The 16,345-nt window shown below is 40.7% G+C and overlaps 1 protein-coding gene across 6 annotated transcripts in view; it reads left to right on the top strand.

The window, feature by feature from the left end:
- The window catches only part of PTPRF (protein tyrosine phosphatase receptor type F), a 717,473-nt gene that overhangs the window by 265,339 nt on the left and 435,789 nt on the right, over positions 1-16,345 (top strand). The window lies entirely within an intron of this gene.

The raw sequence follows: 16,345 nt of genomic DNA, 5'->3' as shown, positions 1-16,345 counted from the left end.
TATCTGCAGAATAGCTACATACTTTTTTTTCCTGCCCTGCTGTATATTATATGTAACATGCATAAAATACATATATTTCCTCCAAACTACATCATGGCAAGTGGAGGTGCCAGTGAATCTTAAATCAGCGTCTTGTAAATGTAAATCCTGTCAAATCCTGTATGTTACCTAAATAAGGCTGCAGTGTATTTTGCCCATTAAGGATTGCTACAGCTCATAATAACATCAAATTTGTATTCTATATCTGTCTACAGAGTCATTTGGATATGAAAAACAGTAATGGTATGCAGTACCTATTTTATCTATTAAGAGTTCGAGGGGAGGGGGAGCAATAAAGAAATGCAGTAAAAAATGTCCCAATTGTCCCTGCTATAAAATGCTGTTGGGCCTTCTGGCAGAATGTCGTGAGCAACGAATGGGGCTGCACAGCTGTCAGCAGTCATTTAATAATGAAATACCACAGATCCATTCAGTAATTCTCTTCCTTTCCTTCCTCAGTGCTGTGCTGCTAGACTCACTGAAGCGAAGATTCCATGAAATCAATTAGCAGAGCTACCTGTTTCATGCTGGGTAGAATTAGTTGCAGGGAGAAATCACAGTTTCCTTCAGCTTTAGGTGAATTGTGAGACCAATTAGTTGCCTTAAAGTTTCAAGAAACCTTTTTTTAATTAAAAAAAACTGGCTAATTTGGCATGCAGACATGACCAGCTTCCCCACCTGTGTATTTGCTGTTTGAATTAAAGTTGGCCACTGAAAGTCTCATCTGGCCGAGCTTTCAGTAGGCTGCTATTTATAGCTGTGTGTTTTGAGAAGACCTAAAGTCTAATGGTGTTTAGAAGAAAGTGTACTTAATACTTATGTGTTAACTTTGCTTCTGCGAAGAGGGTCTGACAGTAATAACTGTGTTCAAGACTTAATTTGTCTCTAGTACATGCATATTCTCAACCAGTTTGGGAACAAATTAGTTGTGATGGTTGCTTTCAAGTGTCACAGTCATTTTCTTTTTCAAAGTGTCTAGATTTAAGACTATTTTTTGTCTTCTCAGGTCATAGTTTAGCATAAAATTGTTTTTAAAAAATGGTTCATGATTCAAAACTGCATGACCCCTAATAAACAAAAACCTAAACATCTGGTTTGCTGTCGTTTCTGTATTTACCTAAAGTACTGCTGTCCAGACAAATAACAAATTGTATCAAATAAAAGAAGTTATTGATGGCAGATGAGTTTTTTTGGTTCCTGTTTCCTTTTTTTAAAAAAAGTTTACTGTTTCTGATACTCACTTTTGACGCTTAGACTATGCTAAAAAGCACTTTATAAATTGGTGATTCGTGCCATAAACTTTCAAAGTCCCTAGAGGCAAGAATCTTGTTCCATTAGTGTTAACTGGAAATATCTGAATTGTTTAATAAATATTTCATACTGTGTGCTGTGGAGGAATTTTTGACCTTTCCTAACCCATACAGCCCGGAAAGGGGAAACAGAAAATTTCACAAATAAACTATTGGAATTTTGTTGATCCTTTGGAAGCTGGATTCTTACTGCATATTAGCTGTTGTGTGGGGTTTTGATGTCCTATTGCCTGACAAATCGTTATTTTCAGAATGGGGATGCAACCTAGTTGCTCCTGTTGTCAGACAAACATCTTAAAATAGACTTATAGTAATCCAAAGCATAAAGGTACTGTTTCAGCAAAGTGGTTTAAGACTAATTTGAAATGAGGGGGTTCTAGGTCAGCATAATACTTCTGTGTATCAAATTTTGATGCAGGAAGACACTGACTATTCTAACTCCTGCAATGGGGATGAGATTGCTTTCCAGTTAGCTAAATTTAGAATTTTAAGTACTTCAAGAATCTCTAGTATACAAACTTTTATTAACATTGGGCTAAAGAAATTGATTCCAACTACCAGTAAGATCTTAGCAGTTACTAAAGTAGCAAAGGACTGACCAGTTAAACCAGGGGTTCTGTATAGTCTGGTTGCCAAAATTTTACCCGGAATCTGGACATATCACCTCGTGCTTGTTTGTCACAAAGGCAAAATGTGTTGACAGTTTTCTGTAAAGGAAATATGACTCTTCTGCCTTCCGTAAGTTCTAGACAGTGAGGGAAATCATGGCTGTGAAGGATACGACAAACAAGGAGCAAGGATGCCAACAGGCCTCGGGAACGATGCCCTGTTCTTTTAGTAGAGGCTAAGTATGAAAATGGGCAGCTGAAGCTTTTTATGGCACAGAGATAAATACATCCCCAATTGTGCCTCTATTAAAGAGGCAAGGCAGTTTTCCTCCAGGCTGTTGGCAACCCTAATAAAGACCAATGCTTTGTTCCACATTGCAACCAGATGCTTCTTCCGGACTTGCCTTAGTTGAGGGCCTGAAGTAGTGAGAATAAATCAGGGTTAGACTTTCACCCTAACCACCTTTAACCTTTGTGCTTAATTGACAATAAGTTTAATGGAAACCAGTGACACCAAACTGAAATCAATATGATGTAGTTGTGCACAGAATAGTAACCAACATCTGACTTCAGCTGACTGAAAACTTTTAATTTATACTAATTAAGATTGAATTCTTCATGTTACAGGAATATGTGGTTTTCTAGTTATTTTTTTAAAAAAATATTTAACAGTCGGGTTCAAGACTTGAGAGAAAATCAAACAAAAACTTCCTATACTTCCTATACCTTCTAATTGCATGTTAACAGAACAGATACAGAGCCATGTACTGCTGTAGCAGCAGAACCAAATACCATAGGGTGCATAGCCTTGCTCAATCTTTCTCCCAGTCAAGTTGTGATATTGTGGTTCCTAACCTTTTTGGTACGGTGATCCACAAGTCCAAATTTACTTTGGTGACCCATCCAGGCTTGCCCAAGTGATTGAGGAGGGGGCACCTAGTTGAAGATGGCAGATGTTGGCAAAGAGGTGGGTGACAAGTGGCTCACAGCAGGTAAAGAGCAATGAAGCAGTGCAGGAGGCTGGGCAAGAGGTTGAGCTCTTGCACATGCCACTTTCTCTCCTCCTCTCACTTTTCCATGTGCTGAACAACTCCTGCCATATCTCCAGCCTTTTCCACACTTCTTCCACCATTAGGGATGGCTGTCTTCTGACCCACTTTCCAAGGCTTTGTGACCTATTTTTGGTTCCCAGCCTACAGGTTGGGAAACACTAGTTTAAACCAAGACCGAAAATTATCCTTTCATCTGCTATTATTCAGGCCTTAGGCTTACACAGTCATCTTTGTGCATGCTAACACAACATCTGACTGTGTTTTCTGCAGTCTCAAAGTGACTGTAAAGGTTGCTTCATGTATCAAGTAAAGTGTTGCTAGAGTTAACATGAAATTATTAAAAAGAGATGGTGTTTCAAGTAACCATTTTAACAGCTTCGTAGCAGAAGTCTGTAACACGTGCTTGTTTGAAATTGTAACCTGTGATGCAGCCCCAAACAGCTCTTGCATTTGCTGCTGTTTACTTCCCTTCGTTATGCATGGAAGAATACATTACTGAACAGACGGAAGGAAATCATGGGGAAAGGATCTTCTGGGAGTTCAGCTAGACTTTGATTTCTTCTAGCATAAACTATCAGTCTTCTGACTTTTCATTCTGAAATATAATCTACTGACAAGATAGTTTCAGATGGGTAGCTGTGTTGGTCTGCAGTCAAAACACAAGATCCAGGTCCAATAGTATCTTAAAGACGAGCTAGATTTCCAAGGTATGAGCTTTCGAGAGTCAAAGTTCTCTTCATTGGAAATCATTGGATTTTGTTGGAAATCTAGTTGGTCTTTAAGGTGATGCTGACAAGAGTTATCTTCCGAGATGGAATGACCCATGGTGCAGAGAAAACACTTTGTTAGCATTAGCCTGGATACCACTAGGCATAGTTGTTTAGAGGAGTATATAGACTGTTCTGTATTTTTCTTGTACATTCTAGGGCATTAAACAGTTTACCACATCATCAATATGTTCCCTTCCCAAATATCTATCACTTCTACAGTAGATATATTAATTAGTTAATTATAAACGTACGTACGTACAGAGCCCTGGCGCAGAGTGGTAAACTGCAGTACTGCAGCTGAAGCTCTGCTCACAACCTGAGTTCGATCCTGGTAGAACCCGGGTTCAAGTTGCCAGCTTAAGGTTGACTCAGCCTTCCATCCTTCTGAGGTCGGTAAAATGAGTACCCAGTTTCCTGGGGGTAAAGTGTAGATGACTGGGGAAGGCAATGGCAAACCACCCTGTAAAAAGTCTGCCAAGAAAACGTCGTGATGCGACGTTCCCCCCATGGGTCAGTAATGACTCGGTGCTTGCACAGGGTTTAGAGGAGTATGTAGAGTGTTCTGTATTTTTCTTGTCCATTTTAGGGCATTAAATAATCAGTTTACCGCATCATCAATATGTTCCCTTCCCAAATATCTACTATTTCTACAGTAGATATATTAATTCGTTAATTAAAGATGGTCAATGACATTTCATCCTCTTTAAGGCTATGTTCAACAATCCCTCCAGGAAAATTTAAGTACCCTAAATACACCTTTTCTGCAACTGTTGTTAATTTTATTTTATTTTATTTTTTTTATATTTCAATTTATATACCGCCCATCCTCAGGGGCTCTGGGCGGTGAACAGTTAAAATCAATAAAAACAAACAACAACAATACTAAAATCAATACACAAAACAATAATGAAATAAATTAACCAAGTGCAATGGTGGGGAGAACCCCACCCCCACCCCAAAGGTGGGAGGCCGACATGGCACCGCCCCCTTCAACCACCGAACGCCTGGCGGAACAGCTCTGTCTTACAGGCCCAGCGGAATGATAATATGTCCCGCTGGGCCCGGGTCTCCATTGACAGAGTGTTCCACCAGGCTGGGGCCAGGACTGAAAAGGCTCTGGCCCTGGTTGAAGCGAGGCGGGCTTCCTTAGGGCTGGGGACCACCAGTAAACATTTATCCACTGATCGAAGCAGTCTCCGGGGAACATACAGGGAGAGGCGGTCCCGAAGATATGCTGGTCCCAACCTGCTCAGGGCTTTAAAGGTAAGAACCAATACCTTGAACCTGATTCGGAATTCAACCAGAAGCCAGTGCAGCTGGCGCAGGACAGGTGTGATATGTGACTGGTAGGATATACCAGTCAGGACCCGCGCCGCCACATTCTGGACCAGTTGTAGTTTCCGGATCAGGCCCAGGGGTAGCCCAGCATAGAGTGAGTTACAGTAGTCTAGCCTGGAGGTGACCGTTGCATGGGTCACTGTAGCCAGGCCCTGGGGCGTCAGGTAGGGGGCAAGTTGCCTGATCTGACGAAGATGGAAAAATGCAGACTTGGCAACCGCCGTGACCTGGGCCTCCATCGATAGGGAGGCATCTAGGAGCACACCCAGACTCTTCACCACTGGCAAAGTTGCCAGTGGTGTCCCATCCAGGGCAGGGAGCTGGATCCCAACATCTGGCAGCCCCTGTCCCAGCTGCAGGACCTCTGTCTTCACCGGGTTCAGTTTCAGCCTGCTCTGTTTCAACCATGCCGTCACAGCCTCCAGAGCTCTGGCCAGATTGTCTGGGGCTGTGTCTGGCCAGCCGTCCATCAACAGAAAAAGCTGGGTGTCATCTGCGTATTGATGACAGCCCAGCCCAAACCTCCGCACCACCTGGGTGAGGGGGCGCATGTAGATGTTAAATAACATCGGGGAGACTATCACCCCTTGCGGAACCCCGCACATCAAAGGGTGACGGGGCGATAGATCTCCCCCAAGCACCACCCTCTGTCCCCGACCCTGGACAGTTGATATTTAATAAAATTAACACTGTGCTGCAGAGCAAGAAGTTGACTCTTTTGCAGGGAAATAGTTAAGATTAAGAGTACCAATCTTAGTTAAGATTAAGAGTAGTAATTAATTAAAGGATTATGGAATACATGTAGTTTCATCAATTCTAAAGTAGTAGTTTTCTGTAATCCTCTAGCATTAGGTCTGATCAACTTTTCTGCCATTTATTTATTTTATTTATTCAATTTTTATATCGCTTCTCTTCAGTTAAGATCTTGAAGTGGTTACACTGAAGTATGTATCACTTCAGCTAGCCTCATTTCTGGTGGTTTTGGATTGAATTTACCCAGCAGCTCCTTTTTTTAAAAAATTAACAATTTTACTGGAGATTTTTATATTAATAGTTTTACTATACAGTGTCACTTAAAGATTACAAAAATACAGTTAACCTTCTATTATCAATTATTCTTCAAATTTCATATTTTAAAACCTCAAGGAAAAACCGTTTTTCAATGGCTGAACAAATTCCTGTAGTAAGTGTACCTTCTTGATATGGCAGTTATATTTAAAAACAATATACAGCAGGAAAAAGCGACATATTTGTTTGGAGAATGGATGTAATAGAGAGCAGTTTCTTAATTATGTTTCCTCTTTTTGTGAATATTACAATGTGAATATTATCCATGTTACAAAATTGATTGAGTCTTCAACTCTCTCCATCTAAAGATTATTGGAACACATATTTCCAGGGTTCTTTTATTGTTTCCTCTCTGCTTTGTAGTGCTCATCGTATGAAAGCAAATGGAGTGCTTGGCTCTTCTGTTTTCCTACTAATGAAAATTAGCAAGTACAGCAGTGTTACTCTTGGGGATCCATATATACGCTGAGGAAAACAAAGTATTTTCACCTTCTGATCCACTTGCTGATCCTTATCACCTCCATTTCCAGATCACAGGGAGGGAGGAGCTATCCAGGTGTGCAGACAAAACATGTTTGTTTCCTTTTCCAACTTGTAGACACAGGGAGGAGCCAGGAGGGGCACTTACTGCTAGCATTGTGGTGTTTCTTTACAGTGCAGTGATGATGCTTGTTTGCATTCTCCCTTCCCTTGAGTGAAGACTTCAACAGTGCAGTCCTAAGCAGAGTTAGACCCTTCTAAACCCATTGACTTGAAAAGACTTAGAAGGGTGTGATTGTGCTTAAGATTGTACCATCAGTCTAGGATGGTGAAAGGACCTTAGTCTGCAAGCATCCTCCTTAGCATCCTGAAAACTGAGAACATTCTGATTCTCTTTTTCTTTACTGTGGAGGCCCAGGGAATAGCAGTAGTGTTGGCTGGACTAGCTGCCTGTCTCCCTTTCTCTAGCACAGAGACAATTAAGATCAAGCTCCATTGCATTTGAGCTGCTGGGTGTACATAGCAAATTTGATCTTGCCCTGCTTTTCTTTCTATCACTTTTCCTCTTCTAGAGAGAAACACAAGAAACAGTGAGTCAGTCTAGACACACCCTTCCATATGGAGCTGTGTAAGACAAATGATGGAGGAAGTCTCTTATCTGTCAGTGAGGAAAGATAAGGCAGACAGCCCAGCTTTCAGCCTCCAGAATGGAGGATCTTTGTCCTGAAAACATATATGTGCTTCTGTCCTTTTTAGTAAGACATGAGCAATAGGAGGTGCTCCTTCCAAATTTATGGGGCAACTTAGTGTACAGAGGTCTATTGTGCTTTGAGGCATTTTTAGTTGCCCCAGGAAAGTAATTAGGTTTGTTATGATTATGACATAAAAATCTAAAAATGCCCCTAATCTGTGATTCCTAAATGCTACAATCTGGATGTCAGCCAAACAAAGGAATGGGTTATGCTGAAGCTAATTGTGTTAAGAGGCATAATAATTTTATCGATTGCAGTTAACAAAAACAATTAAAATGTAAGAAAATGTTTGTGGTTTTAATATTTTCAGCTTTTAATTCTTCTGATCATAAAACACATATCCTGCAGCTTTTGGTGAATGTGCATTGTTAAAAACCACAGAGACTAAAATGGGAAAGTTCTAATAAGAGTTCATCAGTAGGAGAAGCATTTCCATCATCATTCCCTCAGACCATTCTGCATAGTCCTTGCCTCTTGTCCACAAGGAACGACCAAGAATGGGTGCTGGTGCTACTTTTCACCATCATAGCTATATGCTGATATAGCTACAGCTGTGAGACATAAAAAGTCCAAAGTCTGCAGTGCCTATTCATACTACATCAGACTTACCAAGCCTATTACTTTCTTAGACTTCTGTTCCAAGTGATGTATTTCCCTGTTCTAAATGACAGCCTATGCACTAAATTGGATTTGTCAGGTTTCTTGTCTCTCTCTCATTGCCCCAATCTCCAAAATGGTGCTGCAGACACCAGTTCTATTTACATAAACACTGAACTTGAAGCTAGTGAACACTGGCCATAGCTCAGAGGGTGGAGCTGGCTACAAGTGAATAAACACTCATATAATGTTTGATGGAACCCACCTTTCTCTGAAAAGGCTTAGGAGCGCTGTTAGATCCTGGCCTCCTACTGCAGGAGCAGTATGGTGGTGAATAGTGGGGGGAAATTCGTATTTTTTTCAGCGATGTATGGCTTGTAGCTTGTTTCTTTTCTGCAGACACGGCCTATGGCCATGCTGATCAATGCTACAGTAACCTTGAGATTTGATCACTAGCATACTCAAGGTGGGAAACTTACCTGGTTCAAACAGGTAGCAACTTGTTTATGTCTGGGGGCCAATGGGAATATACTACATCTATTTTGAGGCAACTTGCTCTGGACACCTATTTGTTTCCAGATCCAAATTAACAGTACTGGTGCTTGCCTTGGAAGCCTTTCCTGAACCCAGACCCACATACTTCAGACTTTTTCTCCCAGCATGTTCCTATGTAGCAGCTTGGTTTCTCCCCACAGGTTCATCTTATTGTCCCCTCTATTGCTAAGATTTGATCAGCTAGTACATGGCCCATTTTGGTGGCTGCCCCAGTTGTCTCCCTGTGTACCTGTATCTAGATCCAGACAGTAGTGATGTTCCATATCTGTGATGAATACAAGAGAAGAGAACTGCATGAAAGACAGAGCAAAAGAACAAAAAATGGTGCAGTGGGGAAAATCAGTTTTGTTCTGTTATTTGTGGGTTTCCTTACATTTACCTATTAGGAAAATAAATGGCAAAATTATCAGCATGCTCATCCATCTGTAAATGTGGTATACTGGAAACTGCAAAGCAGCTACTTGGATATTAGAAACAAGGTGCTATCTTGATGACCAGTTGTGGCACAGTCTTATATTGTTGTTACCTTCCACTGCTAGAAAAGATATAGTTGCAATATACTGAGTGCTTCCTTAATTTTAGCTTTGTCTTAAAAAACAAGCTAATATTGTAAGATTTGCTTGGTTCCTTTCACACCATTACATTTATTTTGTTTTTTTCTCTCCATAAAGCTTTTGCCTTCAGGAATGTAAGTTTTGGCAACCGACAGAATTAATATAGCTTTCCTTCTAAGTGCTGTAAAAATGCATGTGTGCGTGTTGAATTGGATCATAATGACTCAGAGTGTACATTTCAGCACATTAATGCCTGAATGGATTGAAAAATCAAGTAGCAGTAACTTTATTCCTTCAGCAAATTCAGTAAAAAATTTACTGAAAGCCTTCCCAAGAGGCTGCGCATTCTATATCCCCTTTAGGTATTACACAAGGTCACTTAAAGACTGTAGTCTGGAAAGAGGGTGAGTAACTTCAATAGCAAAGCAATGAAATTCCTGCAGGTAGCAGATGGAAGACACCCCTTTTCAAAAGTCTTTACTGTCTGGGGGAAAAATCTTCATTATAACAGGCCACTTCCTTTTGTGATGCACATAACCCATTGTGGTGGATCGTCTCATACAATCCAGGTTTATCTTGAATCAGTCTGTTAGTAGAGGTTATTTCTCTTGGTGAAGAAGATGTATAACCATTATAAGACATAATTTTTTTAATAGCTTTTTGTTGGTTTTCTCATATAGGAATGTGGGGGGGACAGGGGGAAAGGTAGGGAGGGAATATCCAATATATATCAGAGTCTGCTCGAGTTAGAATTCTACTTATCTATATCCTTTCATCATAACATTTCATCAATCATTTAACTGTGATTATTAATAATACATTTCAGTAGTGTCTTCATATAGTTACTACATTCAAGTCACTATATTTGCTTTTTATCCATTCATAAAATGGTGTCCATGGGGCTGCAAAATCTTCTATTTGCCCTTTCATTAATGAAGTTAGTTTGTCAATTTCTGCATTTTCCATTATCTTCGCTATCAATTATTTTTCTCAGGGTATTATTGCTATTTTCCAGAAGGATGCCAATAGAGTTCTTGCTGCTGTTACTCCATGGATTATAAAATATTTCTGATCTTTTCCAATTTCTTCTGGTACACAATTTAACAAAAATATTTCAGGTTTAAAAGGAATTGTACATTGTAAAATTGGTTGTAACAGGTTATGCAACATTATCTAGAATTTGTGGATTTCTTTACATGTCCACCACATATGATAAAATGTTCCTGTGTGTTTCACACATTTCCAACACTTGTTTGACATATTTTTATACATTTTAGCTAGCCTATCTGGTGTCAAGTACCATCTATAAAACATCTTATACAGATTTTCTTTAAAAGCAACTGATTTGGTTATTTTAATATTAACTTTCCGTATCTTATTCCATTGCATCAAATCCAAATTACATCCTTAGTTTTGTGACCATTTCGTTTTATATTCTTCCACTCCCTCATTTCTTTTTTCCAATTGCATTAAAAACACATACACCTTTTTTATCAGTTTCTCATCAGAATTACACAGCAAAGTTTCGAATGCATTTTGTTCTAAGTAAAAACCTCCCGGTTTTTTATCTTTGTTATATCTGGAGTCAATCTGAGCCCTTGCCCACCAATCTATATTAAAACCTTTTCTTTGGAGTTCTTCTTTTGATTTTTATACTCCTTTATAGTCTAAAAGATCTCTGTATCTAATACTCTTATCTAGGGAAAACGTCCGTTATAAGACATAATTGAGATACACGAAAAACATGCTTATAATTTTTGATAGCTGGAGTGTGAGATTTTGTTTTAAAGCTGTGCTCCAGTATTACAGATAGTTTCTCCTCAACACCAAGGCTCAAAGATAAAGGGAAGAAATTGAGGGAAGTTGAGAATTATAAAAGGCCACTTACTTTTGATTATATGTACATGCATTGGTATAAGAATATTTTGTGGCTGAAAATATCTATTTTGTTACATCCTTACTAAAGTCTTGTTGCCAAACTGCTAGCTTTATGGTTTTGCAGCATGCCATAGATGAAACTTGGGAGTTTTTGTGGTAGATCTCATGGAGAGATCTCTTAACATGTATTTAAACCTCCAAACAATAAGAAAATGTGGAAAGGTGGAAATGGTGATGAAGTACCTTTGTCATTTAAGCTCCAGAGGTAATCTTTCCAGAATTTCATCACTGACTTTCTGCTTGCTTGTCTCTAAGCTATGAGGAATTTGAAGGAATAAGTTCTAGAGTACAGCTTTTTATTGTCCCTAATTTCCATTTTCAACTTTCAGTACGTGAAGCTACAGCTTCTTGGTGGTCCTCTGGCATAGTGGAAAATAACTATGCAGCAGTCTTGCCTGTCTTTGATCATATATTCAGTATGCATTCAGCAGTCACATGGGGCAGGCACTGCGGTGCGTATGCCCATATGGTAATTTTACAAATATGTATGCAGAGGAAATAGGAATAGAAAAAGATAATAGGAACCACCAGAAGCCTTTTTGATGGGGAGAGGCAACTTGCTTACTTGACCTGTGTAACATGATCATTTGACTCATCTCCTGTCCAAGGGGCTTAGGTCTAGACATAAGGGAAGCCCTTAGGTAAAGGCAAAGGTAGTCCCCTGTGCAAGCCAGTTTGGTGTAGTGGTTAAGACCACGGGACTTTAATCTGGAGAGCTGGGTTTGATTCCCCACTCCTCGACTTGAAGCCAGCTGGGTGACCTTGGGCTAGTCACAGTTCTCTGGAGCTCTCTCAGCCCCACCCACCTCACAGGGTGTTTTGTTGTGGGGATAATAATGACATACTTTGTAAACCACTCTGAGTGGGCATTAAGTTGTCCTAAAGGGCGGTATATAAATCGAATGTTGTTGTTGTTGTTGTTATTATAAGCACCGAGTCATTACTGACCCATGGGGGGACGTCGTATCACAACGTTTTCTTGACAGACTTTTTACGGGGTGGTTTGCCATTGCCTTCCCCAGTCATCTACACCTTTATATTTGGTTAGATCCGCTAGAGAAAGCCAGGGAGAATCTCCAAAGGAGTGAATGCTTGTAAAGCAGTGGGAATTAATGAGCAATGATTTAGGCTTGGGGGGGAAACATTGTCAGTGCTATTTAATTATATTATTCCTTTGTGTAGATGTGGTGTGCTACTATAGCATATGTATATTAGGATATTTCTGGTCCAAAGGTATGAAAAAACCCTTGCCATTTTTTCTGGATATATTTGGTGGTCTGGATGGTATTTGGGATTTTTCAGGATAGTGGTAAATGGGTCCTGAAAAGTTTTGGAAATATTTGGGAATATACGTGAATATTTGGAGCCAGCATTTTAAAACTGCTAGGACTGTTTTTCTTCAAATTTTGTGGTGTGTCTATGGCAGTGTCTTCTTGCCAGGTCTTGGTATTGGTTTGCCAGGTTGGTTTGCCTTAGATTCTCTGATTTTACATTGGTTCTGTTGGTCTTCTGATGCTGTCCCTTGATTAAGTTGATTTGCTTTGAATTCTCAGATTTGGCACTGGTTCTGTTGGGCTTGTGGGTTCTGTTTGCATTGGGGAGCTTTTGGCCAGTGGTTGCTTGCTCTAGTGTGTTTGGTTATTGGCTTCTCTTGCTCTGGAAAAAGAATGGAAATTTTTCCACATAGGAAACAATGGAGATAATTAGGATGCTGGGGCAACTTGTTCACAGACCTGTAGAATTGGACCCCTTGATCCAATCTATTTGAAATGTGGGGGGTCTTTATTGGCAAGACTAGGTTCCCTACATTTTTAGTGTCATTTGCTTGTAAAACGGACATTCTCATTCCCACCCCAAAAAGATTCCCCACGGGGAATGCTGGACAGAAAAAATTTGGTACCCTCCCCCCCAAAAATCCTGAATATTGAAGAGGTATTGGGAGACCCAAGTAACCTTTTGTGCTCTTCCCAAAATCTGAATCTGAAAAATACCATTTTTCCCAGATACACATCCTTATGCTATTCAATTGAAAGGGGGGCTGCAAAACTACAACAAAATTTCTTTTTTAAAAAACAATGCTTGGTACACTTGAGACACTTTTTTAAAAATAAGGGCTGGATTTATTGAATTTATGTCTGAAGAAGCATGGACATTTTACATAGGAAGTCGTGCATGTATATATTCTTGCCATTGAAGAGACAATGTTTTTTTTTACTTGCTACATTCTCATTTTTTGCTACAGATCTGAAATAGCAGTTTTCGTTCAAAATGATCCTCTGTATGGCAGAAGATGTGTGCAGGATAGAAAACTGTGCAAGAGCCCTTTCACTCAGTGAACTTTTGCACATGTTTCTTTGGAGAGAACATTCTTCTCAGCTAATTCTAAGTGGATTTACTAGAAACTGTGTGTTCTTGAATGGGTTGTTCTGCATGTTTCCATGAATAGCCTTCTTTGCTGGGTAGGATTTGGCAGTTGTACTTACTTTTTGATGTGGGAAGGTTCTCAACATTTGCCTTGATCTGGATAGCCCAGGCAAGCCTTGATCTGGATAGCTCAGAAGCTAAGCAGAGTTGGCCTTGGTTAGAATTGGATGGTAGACCTCCAAAGAAGACCAGAGTTGCAGAGGCATGCAATGGCAAACCACCTCTGTTAGTCTCTTGTCTTGAAATCCCCAGCAGTGTTAGCTCAATAGAGACCCTCGTAAGTACAAACCAATAATACACACACAAAATTTCACTTTGTTGTTCTGGTGGAAAAGCAGTTCCATGTGAAGGTCGGTCGGAAGGACCTCTCATGGAATAATCAACATATTTCTTCTACCCAGAATAGTTTAGGGCTTTCGTAGAACCAAACTCAGATCCAGCACATTTCTTCTACCCAGATGCCTTTATGGCTTTCATAGAACCAAACTCAGATTCATCAGCAGGGGTTGCCATAAGTCACCTATGACTTGATTGCACTTCCTAAAAAATGCTTTAATAAAGGGGAAAGGACTGTAGCATATACTAATCTGTATAATATCAGTTTCAATTATTCAGTTTCAATTATCTTCAATACTAATCTTATTACATTGTTTATTGAATGTCCCATCCTGTTGCTTTCATTGACTTTTTTATACTGTGAGAATAAGGTGAGAGTGGACTATAAATAACATTAAAACTCTGCCCAGATGATATTGTAATGTCCTGAATTTGTAAACTGAATTGATTTGTGTAGTCTCTTGAAGTCTTTCTTCTCATTGAATAGAATACTTGAAAAATACTCAGATTTTGTATAAGCTCAGTTTAGACACCGTGCCATATGACGATTTGAACTAACAATAGTCTAGAACCCAAGCTGTGGTGTGACCTTCCAAATGTACATTTTCTATCTACTTAATGCTTTTATCCTTTCGTGTTGGCATCTGCAGTTGGACCAATGGCCACAATTATGGTTTGTCAGTTGAGACATCAAGCCATGTAATTAGCATAAATTAGTTTGTAAACACACTTCAGATCATCAGTATATCTAATTCTCAATATGGTTAAATCTGAAGATACTTATAGCCATGAACAGACAAGACAGATCTTGCTACAATCCTGAAAAATGTCACAGGCTTGCATACAATTCTGAAATCTAAAACAACCTCAAAAAAGAAAAACATTAAGGGTTAAGACACACACCCCAATAATAAAAGCAGTGCATGTAGCTTTAAGAAACAAGTGCTATCAATGGCTGTTGCTAGGCAACCACAATAGTGTTGCCAACCTTCAAACCTTAGTTTTTCACAGTAAAAGGCAGTGGGAAGGGGAAGATTCTTTTCCAAGGCTTTTTTGGCTTTTAAAGGAAGACTCATTGGAGTTAGGCCTGCAGCAGCCACCAGGCAACATGCTACTACACAACTTCATGACTTACCCAGGACTAGGTGCTTTTCACTTTATGAAAGCTGGCATGGGGTAGTGATTAGGGGTGTGCGCTTCGGGTATCCAATTTGGGTGAAATACCTGAATCAGGCCTGATGCTGGCCCTGATTTGGAAATACCGAATCAAAGCTTCCTGAAGAATTTGTAATGCTTCAGGAAATTTTGGGGGGGGCCGGGGGTTAAGTTTAAAGGGTCCTTTCGGAAGAGACAGGGCTCTTTAAACTTTTCCATTCCCCACCCTTACCTCCCCACCCCCATTTACCTGGCACCGGCTGGAGGAGGAGGCCCTCCCATCTCCCCAGCTAGCCTTTGGCAGCAGCGGCAACCTTCTCTGCTGGCCAGCCATGCCAGCCGTGGCTGCACAGCGGCAGCAGGGAAGGCCCTTTCTGCTGGCCAGCTGCGATAGCCGCGCCTGTGCGGTGACAACGGCAGGGAAGGCCCTCTCTGCCGGCCAGCTGCGCCGTCCGCGGTTGCGCAGCAGTGGCAGGGGAGGCCTTCTCCGCTGGCCAGCTGGCCAGCGCGGCATTGGTGGCTGGAGCCTGACCAGGTAAGTGGGGTAGGGGTGGGGGATAGGGTTAAAGGGTGGGGGTGGGAATTTAAGGGTGGGGGGCCTCCTCCCATCCCCGTCACTTCAGTATGCTCCGAATCTTTACGGAGCATACCGAAGCGACTTAGAAACTCGAATCCGAAGTGGCATGCCGCTTTGGGTTTCAGGTTTTTTTCTGAAACTTTTTCCCACTTCGGGAAAACCTGAAGCGGGAAACCCGAAAATTTTTCAAGTGCACACCCCTAGTAGTGATTAGCATTTCAGACCTAGGTTCAGATCCCACTCTGCTGTGAAACTCCCTGGGTTTCCTAGAGCCAGTAACATGCTCTCAACCTAACCTACCTCACAAGGTTGTTGTGAGAAGAAAATGGAGGATGGGAGAATGATGTAAGCTGCTTTGGGTCCTCATTGTGGAGAAAGTAAATAATGTAAATAAAAAATATAGCTGATGATTGGGGCGCATTAGGTTAGTTGGTAGGTGGGAATGAGAAAAGGAAGCAGGAGATGGTATGGATATGGAAGTTGCCAGGAGCATGGAAAGAAGAAATAGGGAAGGGGATACAGAGGGAAATGTTTTTGAGGGTTTTTGAGGGTTTGCCTGGGCCAAAGTTTTACCAGGCAGAGGCTGCCAAAGGGAAAGAAAGCTGAGTACAGGGATGGGGGAGGTAGATAAAGGTAGGTTGGCTGGTGGGTGGGGAGAAGGAAGAATGAAAGGGGGAGGAGGTATGGGGGCTTTCAGGGAAGAGAAAGAAGAAATAGTGGGGGAGAGGAAATTAGATGCCAACTAATTCTGTATGTTGGCTGTCAATTTGACATCAAACCAAACCGTAGTTA

This window comes from Eublepharis macularius, chromosome 5 (genome assembly GCF_028583425.1).
Source record: "Eublepharis macularius isolate TG4126 chromosome 5, MPM_Emac_v1.0, whole genome shotgun sequence".
In the NCBI taxonomy this organism is placed as follows: Eukaryota; Metazoa; Chordata; class Lepidosauria; order Squamata; family Eublepharidae; genus Eublepharis; species Eublepharis macularius.
Note: the sequence above shows the minus strand (reverse complement) of the source record. Positions and strands in the feature narration are given on the sequence as shown.